This window comes from Carassius carassius, chromosome 19, assembly GCF_963082965.1.
Source record: "Carassius carassius chromosome 19, fCarCar2.1, whole genome shotgun sequence".
Taxonomy (NCBI): domain Eukaryota; kingdom Metazoa; phylum Chordata; class Actinopteri; order Cypriniformes; family Cyprinidae; genus Carassius; species Carassius carassius.
In genome coordinates this window covers 29049024-29066393 of record NC_081773.1, presented here as the reverse complement: position 1 = coordinate 29066393, position 17370 = coordinate 29049024, and the positions used below count along the sequence as shown (strand labels likewise).

Sequence of the window (17370 nt, the reverse complement as noted above, 5' to 3'; positions counted from 1 at the left end):
CCGTGTTTACAGGTCCCTGTCTCTGCTAAGAGATCACAAAGACAGGTCTGACACCTAAGAGGCGCTTTGAGAAAACCAATGGAGAGAAAGTGAGAAAAGAAAGACATTTTTTCTTTATTTGCCCGTCACAGTCTCGGCTTTCCATTTTCAAGCCGTAGGTCCTTGTCGACCGGTACTCAGTTTGTAAATCACAAGGTCCCTGAATGCGGGCTGGAGAGTGTGTTTAACATCAAACTGACACTTTAAAGCAAGCAGTGCAACATGACAAATCTACAACGCTTCCATTAAGATTAATGAATGTGTTCGCACTGTGCAGTCTAGATAGGGTTGTTGTTTATTGTGCAGATCGAGCTTAAAAGTGTTGACAGTTTTACTATAGGTGTGATGAGTTTACATTAAATGTAATGTAATGTAATAAGTTAGCAAACGGCTTGTATTTAGAGTATGGCAGTGTTATTTTAGTATTGTTGTTGAGATACTATTATAGTTTTGTTATGTTTTGTTTAGATTTATTTAACCATATCATAATATGTTCACGTCTTTCTTTCTAGTTGGTGCTTTACAGCACTTTACACTCTTATTAGTTTTAGTTTGTCTACTAACAATATTTTAAAATGTATAAACAAACATCATGGCACATTTTTGTAATTTTTTGTCACTTTGTTCCATTTTAACAGACTTTTTACATTCAGAATGAGCATTTCTAATATTTTTAGTTATTATTGTATTTAATTAGATGTTATTTTCATTTTTTTTTCATACGTTTTTGTCATTTAATTAATTGTGTTTTAGTTTTTTGGCTATGTTTTTTTGTATTTAATTTTAGGTTTAGTTTAACTTAAAGCTAAAACATGAGAAATGCAGCATTGGCAATACTTTAGTTTTAGTTAGCCGCTGTTTTTGTTTTTGTAACACTTTTGATATTTCTAATTTTAGCTCAAAACATCTAGTTTATTAAATGGTTTAAATCTTAGTTTAATTGTGGATGTACGTTTGATCATTTTGCGAACATAATGGGAATGTTATTTTTGAAAGTTCTATGAATGTTCTGCAGCAAGTACAGTAGTAAAGTTAAAATATGTCAGACAAGCATCCAACTAATGTATTTCTGAAAAAAAAATTAACATAACATAACATAAATAACATTATTGTGCTAATGTTTTAAGAAAATTATAAAAGTTCAAGTTCAAGTTGAGCTTTATTGTCATTCCGCTACATGTGTGGACATACAGTGGAATGAAATGTCGTCCCTCACAGGACCACGGTGCTACATAAATACAGACATACAACAATGAAGTAAAAAGGTATAAACCTATTCACAACTAAAAGACCAGATCATTTTGAACAAACGTTCTATTAATATCAGTGGAAGAATGTTTGTTATCCTAAAGTAAGTTATAATACGAGGCCGTTGAATGCTTGAATCTGATTGGCTGACGAATGTTCTAAGGTGTGCAATTATTTTCAGGGAAAACACACGGTGAACATAGTTCCAGGCAGCTCTGGACCACATTACATGTCCATATCACTTCCCCAAATGATTTCTGTTATTTCAAAGCTCTTACAACAGCACAATAACCAAAACCCACAACAACACTGGCCAGACAAATAAATATAGTAAGCAATATGACAAAAAAGACAGCTCATTTCCATGTTTTGCCACATAATTACGTTTTATTATATAAGCACATACTCTATCTCTCCCTCACAGATGCACATGTTACATAACTAACAGTACAGAAACATGCACATGCTTGTTAACGGTACTCTGGGGATTTTATCAGTAAAATAGTTTAGCAACTTTAAAGCTACATGACATCTCTCACAAGCGAGGTAACAACGGCACTGGTCGTGAAGAAAGTAAACTTAGAGTTTCACTGTTGGTAGAGACGCTACTGCCAAACAATTTTGAGAGACAGACTCATAGAGGTAACTCACAAGCTTAATCTCGCTCTCTCTCTCTCTCTCTCTCTCTCTCTCTCTCGTTCGCTTCGCATCATGGCTGCATCACAATCTCGGGCGTTCATTATTTTCTAATAATTCAACGGCCCAGAGTCAGATCTTTCTTACTTAAAGAAACCTAAAGAATGTTAGTCAAAGTTGTGAGAATGTTTCCTGTTAGCTGGCTTTCTGCTGGCCTCTGAGGTCTCGCACTTCACTGCCAACAAGTTAACTTCCTCAGTGTTTGTCAAAGCCCAAAGTTAATGTACGTAAGAGGGCTGTTGAGGAATGTAATTGGTTTTTGAGGACTTAATTGCATACTGAAGCTGTCAACAATGTTTCAGTGTACGCCACACATCCATTAGGGTGTCTGTTTGGAAGAGGAGACTGGAGAGAGAGAGAGAGAGAGAGAGAGAGATGGAGAGAGGGAGAGCGTGTGGAGAAAATAGTATGAGCATTTAGCTGAGGACCCGGTGAGGAGCTGCAAACATTCCCTGCTGTTATCCATCACCCCAGTGTCATAAGAAATGCTGATGAAATCTGTCTCTCGTGTTGAATAGATCTGCTTAGAACAGCACGATTCGCCATGTCTGTCCAGGCTAGTTTATGCTGGTTTGCACGCCTGTGCAGCTGGTTTACCTAGGAAATCTGAGCTAATTTAATTCTAATCTAAGCACATACATACGTACACACCATGCATATGAGGCCTATTTATACCTGGTCACTCATACGTTTTCACTGATCTGATCTTTGTTAAAATGTTTCCATTAACACTTGGCCACATGAATGTGTCTAAGTAAAATGGATATAAATCCGATCTTCAATTGCTGCGCTAAATGCAAAATTAATGGAGTTCACGTCAACAAAAGCAACAGATAGGCGCTGCATTTGATTCATTATCAGCTAATTTCAAGATCATAGACCACAACAGGAGAAAGATGTCATGATCCGGGTTCTTCCTTTCTCTGTCCCCCTCTTGTGCTTATCCTGCACACTCTTTCTCTACACCATCACTTTAACTTCATTAGTCCCAGTTGTTCCCACTTACCCAATCCTTCCACCTGTTTCCCCTTTTCCCTGATTCCTCCTGCTATTTCTACCTCCGCTTTCATTAACCCTTTTGTCAGTTTATTCCTAGCGATCAATGCTGAAGACGCATCTCTTTCCTACTGAATCAAGTTTGTCCTGTCCTGTCTTGTCCTGTGCGGTTTGTCTTGAAGTCATTCCCCTTCACGCTCCCTACTTTGCTCTACCAACTCGCTGTGGTTCTGAACGGACGCGGTATCCAGCCTACGGTACCCACGCTCTCTGCGGGCTTCGCCTCTCGCCGTACCCTCTGTCGGAATCTCCCACTGCACCTGGCTCGGCTGCCGCTCATCCCGAATCCCAGTAACCTGTTAATCTGCTACCTTTAGTTAAAGCTCAGGGTTTACGAGCGAATATTTCTGTTTGACTGATACCTCTGTCTCCGGAGTGGATTTATGTTTCCTTTTGATTCTTTGACTGGCTCATTTACATTAAAAGACCGTGATTGAGAGTCTCGCCTTTTGGTCCTCTTTTCTCTCCCATAACAAAAGAGTGGCATCAGCACTGAAAAGATGCTTTCATGTAGATGATTGTGTTTTACGTCTGTGTCTTTCAGTTTAATTTATGGAAGTTTACATGTGGACTTGCTGAAGAGATACTCATCCACTACTCATCCAAGGTAATGCTTGTTGAATTAGCAGTGTCATATTTGACCATAACATGCCATATAGCCTATAAAACACTCTTGCACGTTTGTTATTTTAATATTTTAGGAGGAGTAAACTTTGCATGTCTGGTTTCAACAAGCAGATGCATTTACATAGGTCCAGTTTTGTCTGGAATGTGGCCCAGATCACTTCCTGAAGTAATTTGAGTGATTGGATTTAAAGGTGCCATAGAATGCATTGATACAATATTTTAAATTATTCTTTGATGTCCCCAGAATATGATCCGTGATGCTGACTTTGTCTGTAGTCTGGATGTTTGCGCACAAAGCGTTGGTATCGCTCCCTCTTTCAGAAGCAATCTTTGCACAACTCCAGCACTCGTTTCTGATGCAGTCAAGTTCAGTGTAATGTTTTAGCACAATGTATAGGATTTATCCGGGAAATTTCCTTCAAAAATGAAAGTTAACCACCATGTCCTCAGTGGTCTATGGAGACTCCTATGTTCGTTGGTGCATCCCAACACACACACTTTTAATGGCTCTTTGGCGCTGACATTGTACCTCCAGCAGCTACAGCAAGAGAACAGTAATGGCAGACCGCAGCTTCTCACTCACGGCTGTGTATATGCTAACAGCATCACAAATGGGCAGGACTTTCACCGACCATGTCTTCATAGTCAGGAACTGTTTATGATTTTTTGGAATTGGACTGGACTGGATTTTTACCATTATAAGCTGGTTGTTTTCACACATTGTGGCCACACAACTGTGTTCAAACACTTATAAAAGTGATTTTTGCATTCTATGATGTGAGACAAGAATAATTCGTTTTTAAGGGACTTACCCCCAGGTTCACAGATAAGGCTTAAGCTATTCCCAGACTAAAATGCATATTTGAGCAATCTCAACTGGAAAATATCTTGCTCTGACATAACTTAAAACCAGTAATTTTTGTAAAAGTTGCTTAAATATCTTAATTTCAATAAGACCTGGGCCAGGCTTAAGCTAAGCCCCATTTGTGAAACCAGGCCTTAATGTCTAAATAAAAAGTGGATTAAAATCACTGCAATATTCACAGTATTGCTTAATCTTTATATCACAGCAGTTTTGCATTTTACTTTCTAACTATGTGCTTTCTTTGTAACTTTTACAACGATTTTGCATTCTTACTAGTGTTAGTAATGAGGACTCAGTGTCCGTCCCAGCTGTGAACAACTAGCCACAGCTCTTATGTTCATCTTGTGTCATTTTGATTTGTTTAGGTATCCAGAACTTTCTTCCCTTATGGGCATCTGTGTAATTGCTTATTTAAGATGGCAAATTATTTTCTCAGTCTAAATTGAGGAAGTAATTGTTAGTAAGGGATACCATTTGTGATTAAATGCTGTTTTTTTCCTTGACTAAGCACATGGTCAGGGCCGATGTGTGAAGGTGGGCATCTGCCTGTGTGAAGAGCATGCAAACAAAAAACATCCTCATTTCCTTTTAATGAACACAGTAATGGCAAATTGGGTAGTCTAGATCACTTAATGAGGAGCATTAGCCTAGCCACTGAGACGCTAATCAACCCTATTCACTGAGAAGAAAAAAGTGCATTCAAATCAGATTGTGATTGGTCCATTTACCCCTGACCTGAAGCGTGCTTGCTAATTTTAAAGATATATTCCTATTGGCTTCCTCTCAAACGGCTCGCTGTGCGCTCACTGTGCTGTGTGTGTGCGTTTGCCAAATGTCTAAAGGAAAAAAAAACGTTTGATTTCGTAAACTCTAGTTTTTTAATCACCTCTATGCTGATTTTTACTGTCTGTTTAATGGTGAGAGCTCAAAGAAAGCAAAGTGCTGTAAAACCAGTCAACCATTCTGATTAAGCTAATTCCCAAGACAAAACCTTGAGCAACACTAGGAATTGAGTGATTGATTGATTGATTGATTGATTGATTGATTGATTATTTATTTATTTAGCAGAGATGTGACCTTCTCCTGTTTTATTTTTAATTCAGTGGGTGGCGTCAAGTTATCATTATGGAGCTAAAAAAATATTATTTAGTTTTTAATTATAATTATAATACTTATTATTATTTAAGCAATTATCTTTTTTTTTATATTAATGCAAATAGTAGTAAAAATTAATTATTTTTAATTGTTAGATATTTACTAATTTCATGTTATCTTTTAATATCATATTTAATATGATTATATCTATTAATAATCTATGAATACAAATAAATAATAATAATAATAATATTATTAACATCAGAATTTGCCATAATTTGCAATTCAATTATATGGAAAAATTGCTTAACATTTTTTTATTTTTTTTTAAGTTACCAGCACTTTCAGTGCTTTTTCAAGATTCAGTTTGCCCTCAAACTTTATTAATTATTCTTCAGTGCCTGTTCTGAAATCAGAAGTATTGCCTGGTGAGTTATGTAGTAGAGAGGTGAGAGAGTCGTGTACAACACTGGTTTAGTGGAAGGTCAAGTTGAGTGAATTGCATTGTGGGTTATTTACTGCAATTTTTTTTTTAATATAGGTCATCCGGCTAAAATGTGTTCAAATGAATGTCTCGGAGTGTGTTTACTCTAGATTTGCCAAGGATATTAAATCAGAGAAACTCAAACATTTCTCAAACTAAATTATCTGATGCTTTGCCATCCTCATTTGCATAGTTTGTTCCTCATTAGAGTTAATGCAAACTAAGGAAACCGACAATATTAGGGGAGATTTTTTTGTTTGTTTGTTTGTTCATTCCATATACATGATGCATTTTTGTCTATCTTCATTAAAAAGCACAAATGATGGTCTCAGTAAGATACTGTTGTGTTCCAACAAGCATCTGCATCGTTTAATATAGTTAGTTTAGCAATAAATTGTACTGACGTCTTAGACGAGATTCAGTAATTGCTTGATTGGAGATACATTGAATGAAAGGTCTGCTCAGCAATGATTTATAAATATCATAGTAATTAGGCTTTATTAAAGTGCTTAGACGTCTCACGTAATCAAGAGAAGAAGCACATCATCATTATTGTCAACTTCAGTATTCTCTGCAATGGTTCCCAATTACCCAGTATCCAAATTATTTCCAAATGTAAACAGAAGTTTCTGTACAATGCAGGACAAAATAATTGGCCACCTGTTTTGTTATTGCTCATGCTGTAATTGTCTTTTTAATTATTTGTGTTTGGTCCCTTTGACTGTGAAAAGACGCATTTTATGTCACATTGTTCCTCCCTTTTCCCTTGGTTCTGAATGTAAGAGAAAGGCCAGATTAATAATGCATGACAAGAAAGCTTAAATGCAACAACAAGCACACACGTTTGTGGAAATAGGACATGATGAAGCTGGATCTGTCCCAGCATTACCTGCCAGGAACAGTTACTCAGCCGAACATCTCTCAGCTGGATGAAAAGGCCTGACGAATGCAGTTCCCCTGTTTTGATGTATTTTAGGAAGTTTTGTCAGAAACCTACTTTTAAATAACCAATAGCCAATAGTTTTTTGTTTACCTGTCAGTTGTGATCGATGATTGGGTGGTGATATCAGTGGGAGGGGCTTCCTTATTCAAATAAGCATTTGATTGGACAAAAAGTTGTATTCACCCATCAGGTAAATGATGAGCCATTTTCCAGAAGAGAAACATTGCACATTTTTAATGCGTATTTATTAACTTTTGTTGAGTGCATTAGCATTTAGATGACCTCAACCTTACTGACATGAACTAAAAGCCACAAAGGTCTAGTTGTTTTTTTTTTTTTTTTTTTTTTCATGAGGTTTGCAAAAAGGGAGCAGGAGGTCACAGCTCGGATATGATTCTGCAATGCAATACTCTGCTTCTCTATGTTATATTTTATTATGTTGCATGCCCTATTTTTGTGCCTCTGGAATAACCACTTTGGCTATTTAATATTTTAACCATTTTCTCATTGACTTTACAGTAAGCACTTCCATTCATAAGATTGTTCATTTTTTTGAAAGACATCTCTTCTGCTCACCAAGGCTGCATTTAAATTGATAAAAAATATGATAAAACAGTAAATATTGTGAAATATTATTACAAAATTAAAATAACTGTTTTCTATTTGAATATATTTTAAAATCTAATTTATTCCTGTGATGCAATGCTTAGTTTTCAGCATCATTACTCCATTCTTCAGTGTCACAAGCTCCTTCAGACATCATTCTAATATGCTGGTTTACTGCTCAGAAACATTTGTTATTATTATCAATGTTGAAAACACTTGTGCTGCTCCATATTTTTGTGTAAATCTTGATGTCTTTTCAGGAATTTTAATAAATAGATTTTTGAAAGAACCTCATTTACATGAAATAATAATTAATGGATAAAGTAAAATATATTTGTGTACCCCTAAAAGTAACATATTAGTACCTTTAAAATGGGTACCAATCACAGGCAGCTTTTGGACTTTTTTTCTGACAGTGTACCGTGATATATTACATAAGTCATACTGTCCATCATCAGGTACTGTACCAGTGCATGAGCTGCAGGCTGGAACATGAACAAACATGGAAACGACTCTCAATTATTGCTCCAGTGCCCATATGTGGATCCCCTTTGCTCTGACAGACATCCCATCATCGTCCAGCTGTATCACTGTCCATCTGTCACCAGACTCATGCTCTGACTGCAGAAAATGGAGTAATTGTGTAGCTGAGAGCAGGTGTGCCATCCAGCACCTACATGCAGTCTGAGTCATGCTTCTTTTAAATGAGCTCTCCTTTCCTTCCTGTACTGTTGCTTTTCCTCTTTTCAGTCACTCTTGTTCTTTCTGTCCTTCTCTGATGCCTTCATCATGGAGTTTCTTCTCGCCGTCTGTTATCTATCTCTTCCTATTTTCAACATCTTTTTTATTAATATGCTTTTTCTCGTGCAGCCAGACTTTTGACTGTTAGCTTGTCTGTTGGATACACATTGATTTCTTTCCTTTTTGGCGTACTGTATAACTGTATTTAACATTTAAAAAGGTTTGTAGATGTGAGGTTCACAACCGTTTACAAGAAATGTGGCATGTCATCACAGAAAGATTATTGTATTATTTAGAGAGTAACAAACTGCAAAACATTTCAGCTGAGGCAGAAGAGACATGAGGGAATTTCTTGGATATTTATAAAAGAGTATCACACTGCTTTTACTTCTTATGTAGACCTGTTAGCTGCACTTACTTTATTTCATGCTAACACAATTTTTCACCTGTGAATTCACTATTTTATAATCATAACCACAGATGGCTTGTCTGTTTCAATATAAAACGACATCCATCCTCTCCGTTTTGACTTTCAGAGGATCGGCTTTTTGTTTGGATAGAAAATCCTTAAATTCACTTCTAATTTGAGTGATGTGCAAAACCGTGGAGCCAGCTGTGCAATGCAGAACCGCAAGTCAAGGGTATCCAGACTTTTGTCATGGGAAAGAACTGAATGAGTGTTAAAGTCAGGAATATTGGATTTTTTCAGATCAAATCAAAGGAACGATTTAAAATGATGATACAGTGATTCTCCAGATTTTAGATCTAGTGTGTTGTATCTATTGTATAGTGTTGTCTAGCACATATATCAGTGCTGCAACACTCAATGTAGCGATTTAAGTATTGATTATTTTTGTTCTATCAAAGGGATAGTTCACCCACAAATGATTGGGTAACAAAGATTGTTTGTAGAGAGATATGCTTAGATGCAGTTAATTCACACATACAACTTCTCTCTCTCTCTCTCTCTCTCTCTCTCTCTCTCTCTCTCTCTCTCTCTCTCAAAATGGCCATATTTGAGAAAAACAGTAGTTTGCATCAATGCCTACTCACCTACTTTGATTTGATTGGCCATCACCAGGCTGAATATGTCACTTTTAAACCTTTTTGTCATCCTAATAACAAGAACACTGAGTAATGGAGGAAAGAAGATCAGCGCAAGAATTTAAACTACTGGGAGGACAGTTTAGTCATTTCCAAGTATTGGGGAGGGACTCGTCCCCCTCATGTCTATGGTGGTTATGGACCTGATGTTTGAGACCAAGTCAGCAAGTACTGGAAACTAAAAGGTTTTCAACGAGTCTGATGTGATTGAACATTTTTCAAACTTCAACGTTGAAAAATAAAGAGTGTATGGGTTCATTTTAATTAGTAGCATGTCTGGTTTCTGGCAGAATGGCGGTGTTTATTGTGGTTAAAAATGATTTAATCAGGTTTGTGTGTTCATGCAAACTCTACTGTAGTTTTCCCTGCTCAAATTCTGTGCTTTCTGTAGTGCATTTGCAATCATTTAGGCTGCATTATCGCTTTGCATAAATGTCTGCTTTTTCTTCTTTTTAAGGAGGAAGAAAAACTTCTGCCGAATAAATCTTGCATGTTTAATAGTCTTTTATGGCAAAGCAATCCACTAAACGACTTTCCTCGCACAGTCGTTTTACATCCAAGTGCTTCTATCTGAGCGTATGTGATGTTGCCATCATTGATGTGACATTCAGGCCCATTGTGTATTCCAGCTAGGAGCCTGTAAGCAGTTTAAGAGCCGATTTCATCTCGGTGGGGAATGTCTGCCTATCTCTGGCCTGTCACTTAGATACCACTGGAACGGTAAATATGATTAATCTACCTCCTTAATTACCCTGCAGTTCCATGCCACCAGACATCAGCTGTCACGAGCAATTAATATCTCTACAATAACTCTCCATCTTAGCCAAGTTTGGAAAAGAATGAATATTTCACTCTCCTAATTCTTTGCTTGGTTAATATCTGTCACCATGGAGCTGGCGATGCTCATACAGAGAAGCGTAGCGCTTCGGTTTTCAAAGTACATTTTCATCAGGTCCGGTTTTCTCTCTCAAAGATTGGAGGAAATGAAACACATTCATCATTTCAAATGACAGTTTGTTTACAAATGAGCGCAGAGGATTTTATGGATGAGGACAGGGGTGTTGGAAAACAAAGACTCTTCTTCTCTTCACTGATTGCGAAATGATCAATGCACATTAGCCCGGATGTGTCGCTCTATCTAGAGAAGAGGCTGTTACGGCGCTATAATGTGCATGTTTTCTCCGTCGCAGGCAGAGATGTATTAATCAGGTCAAAACTGTTTCATTAGAGAAGATTCTATCTGACCTTTCTGCAACAAGAATCGCAGAGCTCTAATTTCCTGTGAAATAGCAAGCATCAGTAAGTCTGACATTTACATCGGCGGAAACCCAGAAATGCATACCGATGCCCGAGACGAGGCATTGAAATTAAGCTGTGTGCAAAACTCAGACCCCGGAATGAGCCAAATTAGACTTAATGGGGAAGTGGATCATGAATACCATATTAATTAACACTAAATTATTGCTGTAGCTGCTGTTCACTGCGCCTTTGCACCAAGTAGGATTAATAGGATTCGAGCAGAATCAACTAAATAAAGTCTATAATGAGGTCATGAATATTTGATTTGCCAGCCGAATCAGATGTATTGTACTTTGTTTTGAGTGAGGGCCCCATCAGAAGGATGTTCGTCTCCATCATCACTGTAATCATCTGGAGAGGTGCTGTAGCTGTAGGTGTCTGTAGCTGCGCTCATCATATTTTCATGCTTAAAAGACGGGAGGAACAAACAAGGCGAAATGAATTGCATGATACGAGGAGAAAATAAAGGCCTTGCTGCTTCGCTGCTCTGTCAGTCAGTGACTTTTTGCATGAAGGGACATCTTAATGAAACTGACAAAGCACTATTACATCATGTCTAATGATCTAGAACAAATTCATGTGAGATAAGCAAGTGAATTTTCCCAAAGATCCCATGACCTTCCATGAGCTTTGTGGCTTATGGCCCATGTTTGTTAGCTTTAGAGGCTGTATTCTATATTCACTTTTATTAGGTATGTGCTTTTGTCAATGTCAATGTCACCTTTATTTACATAGCGCTTTAAACAAAATACATTGCGTCAAAGCAACTGAACAACATTCATTAGGAAAACAGTGTCAATAATGCAAAAATGATAGTTAAAGGCAGTTCATCATTGGATTCAGTTATGTCATCTCTGTTCAGTTAAATAGTGTCTGTGCATTTATTTGCAATCAAGTCAACGATATCGCTGTAGATGAAGTGTCCCCAACTAAGCAAGCCAGAGGCGACAGCGGCAAGGAACCGAAACTCCATCGGTGACAGAATGGAGAAAAAAACCTTGGGAGAAACCAGGCTCAGTTGGGGGGCCAGTTCTCCTCTGACCAGACGAAACCAGTATTTCAATTCCAGGCTGCAGCAAAGTCAGATTGTGCAGAAGAATCATCTGTTTCCTGTGGTCTTGTCCTGGTGCTCCTCTGAGACAAGGTCTTTACAGGGGATCTGTATCTGGGGCTCTAGTTGTCCTGGTCTCCGCTGTCTTTCAGGGATGTAGAGGTCCTTTCTAGGTGCTGATCCACCATCTGGTCTGGATACGTACTGGATCTGGTGGCCACGGTGACCTCGGAACAAGAGAGAAACAGACAAATATTAGCGTAGATGCCATTCTTCTAATGATGTAGCAAGTACATAGGGTGTTATGGGAAGTGTTTCCGGTTCCGGTTTACCTAATTAATGCAGCCTAAAAATCCTTTAACGGATTTGGATAATAAAAGCATATTAGTATGTTATGTGTATGCCAGGTTAAAGAGATGGGTCTTTAATCTAGATTTAAACTGCAAGAGTGTGTCTGACTCCAAAACAATGTTAGGTAGGTTATTCCAGAGTTTGGGCGCCAAATAGGAAAAGGATCTGCCGCCTGCAGTTGATTTTGATATTCTAGGTATTATCAAATTGCCTGAGTTTTGAGAACGTAGCGGACGTAGAGGATTATAATGTAAAAGGAGCTCATTCAAATACTGAGGTGCTAAACCATTCAGGGCTTTATAAGTAATAAGCAATATTTTAAAATCTATGCGATGCTTGATAGGGAGCCAGTGCAGTGTTGACAGGACCGGGCTAATATGGTCATACTTCCTGGTTCTAGTAAGAACTCTTGCTGCTGCATTTTGGACTAGCTGTAGTTTGTTTACTAAGCGTGCAGAACAACCACCCAATAAAGCATTACAATAATCTAACCTTGAGGTCATAAATGCATGGATTAACATTTCTGCATTTGACATTGAGAGCATAGGCCGTAATTTAGATATATTTTTGAGATGGAAAAATGCAGTTTTATAAATGCTAGAAACGTGGCTTTCTAAGGAAAGATTGCGATCAAATAGCACACCTAGGTTCCTAACTGATGACGAAGAATTGACAGAGCAACCATCAAGTCTTAGACAGTGTTCTAGGTTATTACAAGCAGAGTTTTTAGGTCCTATAATTAACACCTCTGTTTTTTCAGAATTTAGCAGTAAGAAATTACTCGTCATCCAGTTTTTTATATCGACTATGCAATCCATTAGTTTTTCAAATTGGTGTGTTTCACCGGGCTGCGAAGAAATATAGAGCTGAGTATCATCAGCATAACAGTGAAAGCTAACACCATGTTTCCTGATGATATCTCCCAAGGGTAACATATAAAGCGTGAAGAGTAGCGGCCCTAGTACTGAGCCTTGAGGTACTCCATACTGCACTTGTGATCGTTAGGATACATCTTCATTCACTGCTACGAACTGATGGCTGTCATATAAGTACGATTTAAACCATGCTAATGCACTTCCACTGATGCCAACAAAGTATTCAAGTCTATGCAAAAGAATGTTGTGGTCAATTGTGTCAAACGCAGCACTAAGATCCAATAAAACTAATAGAGAGATACACCCACGATCAGATGATAAGAGCAGATCATTTGTAACTCTAAGAAGAGCAGTCTCAGTACTATGATACGGTCTAAATCCTGACTGGAAATCCTCACATATACCATTTTTCTCTAAGAAGGAATATAATTGTGTGGATACCACCTTTTCTAGTATCTTGGACAGAAAAGGGAGATTCGAGATTGGTCTATAATTAACTAGTTCTTTGGGGTCAAGTTGTGGTTTTTTGATGAGAGGCTTAATAACAGCCAGTTTGAAGGTTTTGGGGACATGTCCTAATGACAATGAGGAATTAATAATAGTCAGAAGAGGATCTATGACTTCTGGAAGCACCTCTTTCAGGAGCTTAGATGGTATAGGGTCTAACATACATGTTGTTGGTTTAGATGATTTAACAAGTTTATACAATTCTTCCTCTCCTATGGTAGAGAATGAGTGGAACTGTTCCTCAGGGGGTCTATAGTGCACTGTCTGATGTGATACTGTAGCTGACGGCTGAATGGTTGCAATTTTATCTCTAATAGTATCGATTTTAGAAGTAAAGTAGTTCATAAAGTCATTACTGCTGTGGTGTTGGGAAATGTCAACACTTGTTGAGGCTTTATTTTTCGTTAATTTAGCCACTGTATTGAATAAATACCTGGGGTTATGTTTGTTTTCTTCTAAAAGAGAAGAAAAGTAATCGGATCTAGCAGTTTTTAATGCTTTTCTGTAGGATATGTTATTTTCCCGCCAAGCAATACGAAATACCTCTAGTTTTGTTTTCCTCCAGCTGCGCTCCATTTTTCGGGCTGCTCTCTTTAGGGTGCGAGTATGCTCATTATACCATGGTGTCAAACTGTTTTCCTTAACCTTCCTTAAGCGTAAAGGAGCAACTTTATTTAAAGTGCTAGAAAAGAGAGAGTCCATAGTTTCTGTTACATCATCAAGTTGTTCTGAGGTTTTGGATATGCTAAGGAATTTGGATACATCAGGAAGATAACTTTTGTGTTAGAAGTGATGGTTCTTCCATACTTGTAACAAGAAGTAGAATTTACAATTTTGGCTATATGAATTTTGCAAAGAACTAAATAATGATCTGAGATATCATCACTTGGCTGAATAATTTCAACACCATCAACATCAATTCCATGTGACAGTATTAAATCTAGAGTATGATTTCGACAATGAGTAGGTCCTGAAACGTGTTGTCTAACACCAATAGAGTTCAGAATGTCTATAAATGCTGATCCCAATGCATCGTTTTCATTATCAACATGGATATTAAAATCACCAACTATTAAAACTTTATCTGCAGCCAGAACTAACTCGGATGTAAAATCACCAAACTCTTTAATAAAGTCTGTATGGTGCCCTGGTGGCCTGTATACAGTAGCCAGTACAAACATAACAGGGGATTTATCATTAACATTTGTTTCTTTGGATAATGTTATATGAAGTACCATTACTTCAAACGAGTTATACTTGTAGCCTGCCCTCTGAGAAAACCTGAAAACGTTGTTATAAATTGAAGCAACACCTCCACCTTTGCCTTTTAGACGTGGCTCATGTTTATAACAGTAATCTTGGGGGGTGGACTCATTTAAAATAATGTAATCATCAGGTTTTAGCCAGGTTTCTGTCAAACAGAGTACATCTATATTATGATCAGTGATCATATTATTTACAAAAAGTGTTTTCGTAGAAAGGGATCTGATATTCAATAAGCCAAGCTTTATCATTTGTTTATCCATATTGCTTCTGTTTTTTATTTGTTGAACCTCAATTAAAATGTTAATCTTAACTTGGTTTGGACGTTTTTTGTATTTTCTAATTCGGGGAACAGACACAGTCTCTATAGTGTGATATCTAGGTGAAAGAGTCTCTATGTGCTGAGAATTAACTGACCTCTGTGACGGGAGGCAGCTAGCAGACGGTCGGTTTAGCCAGTCTGTCTGCTTCCTGACCTGGGCCCCAGTTAGTCAAGTATAAACACTAAGACTATTTGCCATATTTCTAGAGAGAAGAGTGGCACCACCCCAGGAGGGATGAAGACCATCTCTTTTAAACAGGTCAGGTCTGCCCCAAAAGCTCGTCCAATTGTCTATGAAACCTATGTTATTCTGTGGGCACCACTTAGACATCCAGCCATTGAGTGATGAAAATCTGCTATGCATCTCATCACCACGGTAAGCAGGGAGGGGACCAGAGCATATTACAGTGTCTGACATCGTGCTTGCAAGTTCACACACCTCTTTAATGTTATTTTTAGTGATCTCCGACTGGCGAAGTCGAACATCATTAGCGCCGGCATGAATAACAATCTTACTGTATTTACGTTTAGCATTAGCCAGCACTTTTAAATTTGCCAAGATGTCAGGTGCTCTGGCTCCCGGTAAACATTTGACTATGGTGGCTGGTGTCTCTATATTCACGTTCCGTACAATAGAATCACCAATAACTAGAACACTTTCATCAGGTTTCTCAGTGAGTGCATCACTGAGTGGGGAGAACCTGTTTAATGTTTTGATCGGAACAGAAGAGCGGTGTTTTGACCCACGACTACGCTGCCTCACCGTCACCCAGTTGCCCTGCTGCTGGGGCTCTGTTTCCGGGAACCGAACAATGTACAGGAATCCTTGAGCTAGACGCATCCAAAGCCGTATCTAGAGCCCTAACATTTTTACTGTCCTCAATTAAAGTTTGGATGCGTGTCTCTAATTCTGAAATCTTCTCTGTCAGCCTAACTATTTCCCTGCATTTATCACATGTGAATCCCTCATCTGCGACAGAGATAGATAAACTGTACATGTGGCAAGAGGTGCAAGAAACAATGATAGGAGAAGCCATTACTCACCGTGCTTGATGAAAATTCTTACTGCGGTTGTTTGATGAACTTGTGAAAAACTGGAGCGAGGGAGAGGAGAAAAGAAAACAGCGATAGGTTCGAATGAAAACGCTAATGACAGGCTAACGAGTGCTAACGCTTTGCAGGTGTACTGCACTCACGGAAATAAAATAAAAGTGAACGATCAAAGTTAATCTGATAAGATTGATCGATAATATCAGAAATATGGTGTGAATTAAGTTATATTTTACCACTTTAAAAAACAGAGAGTGATAGTAAGATAAAGATTCTAGAGAAAAAAATACACGGAGCTACAATTTGCTACAGAAGGCCAACAGGAAGTAGAGAAAACACTGTCCAACAGTTTTGTATGGTAGCCTCTAGAACCATATGGCAGAAATTCGTGAAATTTGGCATAGAGGTTAAGGAGGGTTTGTGCTTCTATCTATAAAATCTTAGGATTGGCCTATTAAACTCACTAGCGCCATCGACAGGTTAAAGTTGTATTTGCACTTACTTAACTATAAATGTGCGAGCACTGATGGCTTAAATGAGCGACTTTCTTTTCAATATTTTCTCTTTCGATATGTTGTTTATGGGGTTATACACACTTTCTTGTCTACTAAAACTCTTTATAATTAGAATTTTAGTATTATTTAGAAGTGTTCATGTTAATTTTAGTTTATTCAAATTAACTACTTTAGTAATTTTTTGTGCTCTTGTCCTTTTTATAAATGTTTTATAATAATATATTATTATTATTATATTTATACAATATTATTATATTATTATTATTATTATTATACAATAATGTTTCACTGAAGTACTTCAGTTGGTAGCTACTGCAACAGTACTTCAACAGTTTTAATTTTCATGTAATTTTTATACATTTATGTTTATGTTAACATTTCCTTTCTTTTAATATTACATTTTTCAAGTTGGCTTTAAATAATTTTTATTTGGTCATAATACTGCTTCATCCAGTAGGCCTACTGCAATAGTAATAACATTTCTATTTTTTATTTTTTATTTAAGTTTTTATCCAATATTTATATTTTATTTTATTTCAGCTTTAGTTTCGATACCAAGTAGCAAATCATTTTTCACAGTTGTGATGGAAACTGCACTATTGGTTAATTAAAAATCATAGAAGCGCATTCTTT

The 17370-nt window shown here is 37.4% G+C and overlaps 1 protein-coding gene across 6 annotated transcripts in view; it reads left to right on the top strand.

Annotated features, from left to right (window-relative positions):
* The window catches only part of LOC132095525 (beta-1,3-galactosyltransferase 1-like), a 185502-nt gene that overhangs the window by 69856 nt on the left and 98276 nt on the right, over positions 1-17370 (top strand). Inside the window, exon 1 of one of the 6 annotated variants that reach the window (XM_059500609.1) lies at positions 10143-10224. The exons of 4 other annotated variants lie outside the window; for them this stretch is intronic. The gene's annotated coding sequence lies outside the window, so the exon portion shown is untranslated. Of the gene's footprint in view, positions 1-10142; positions 10225-17370 lie in introns of those variants that run through there. One more of the 6 variants, XM_059500607.1, reaches the window with a different exon arrangement.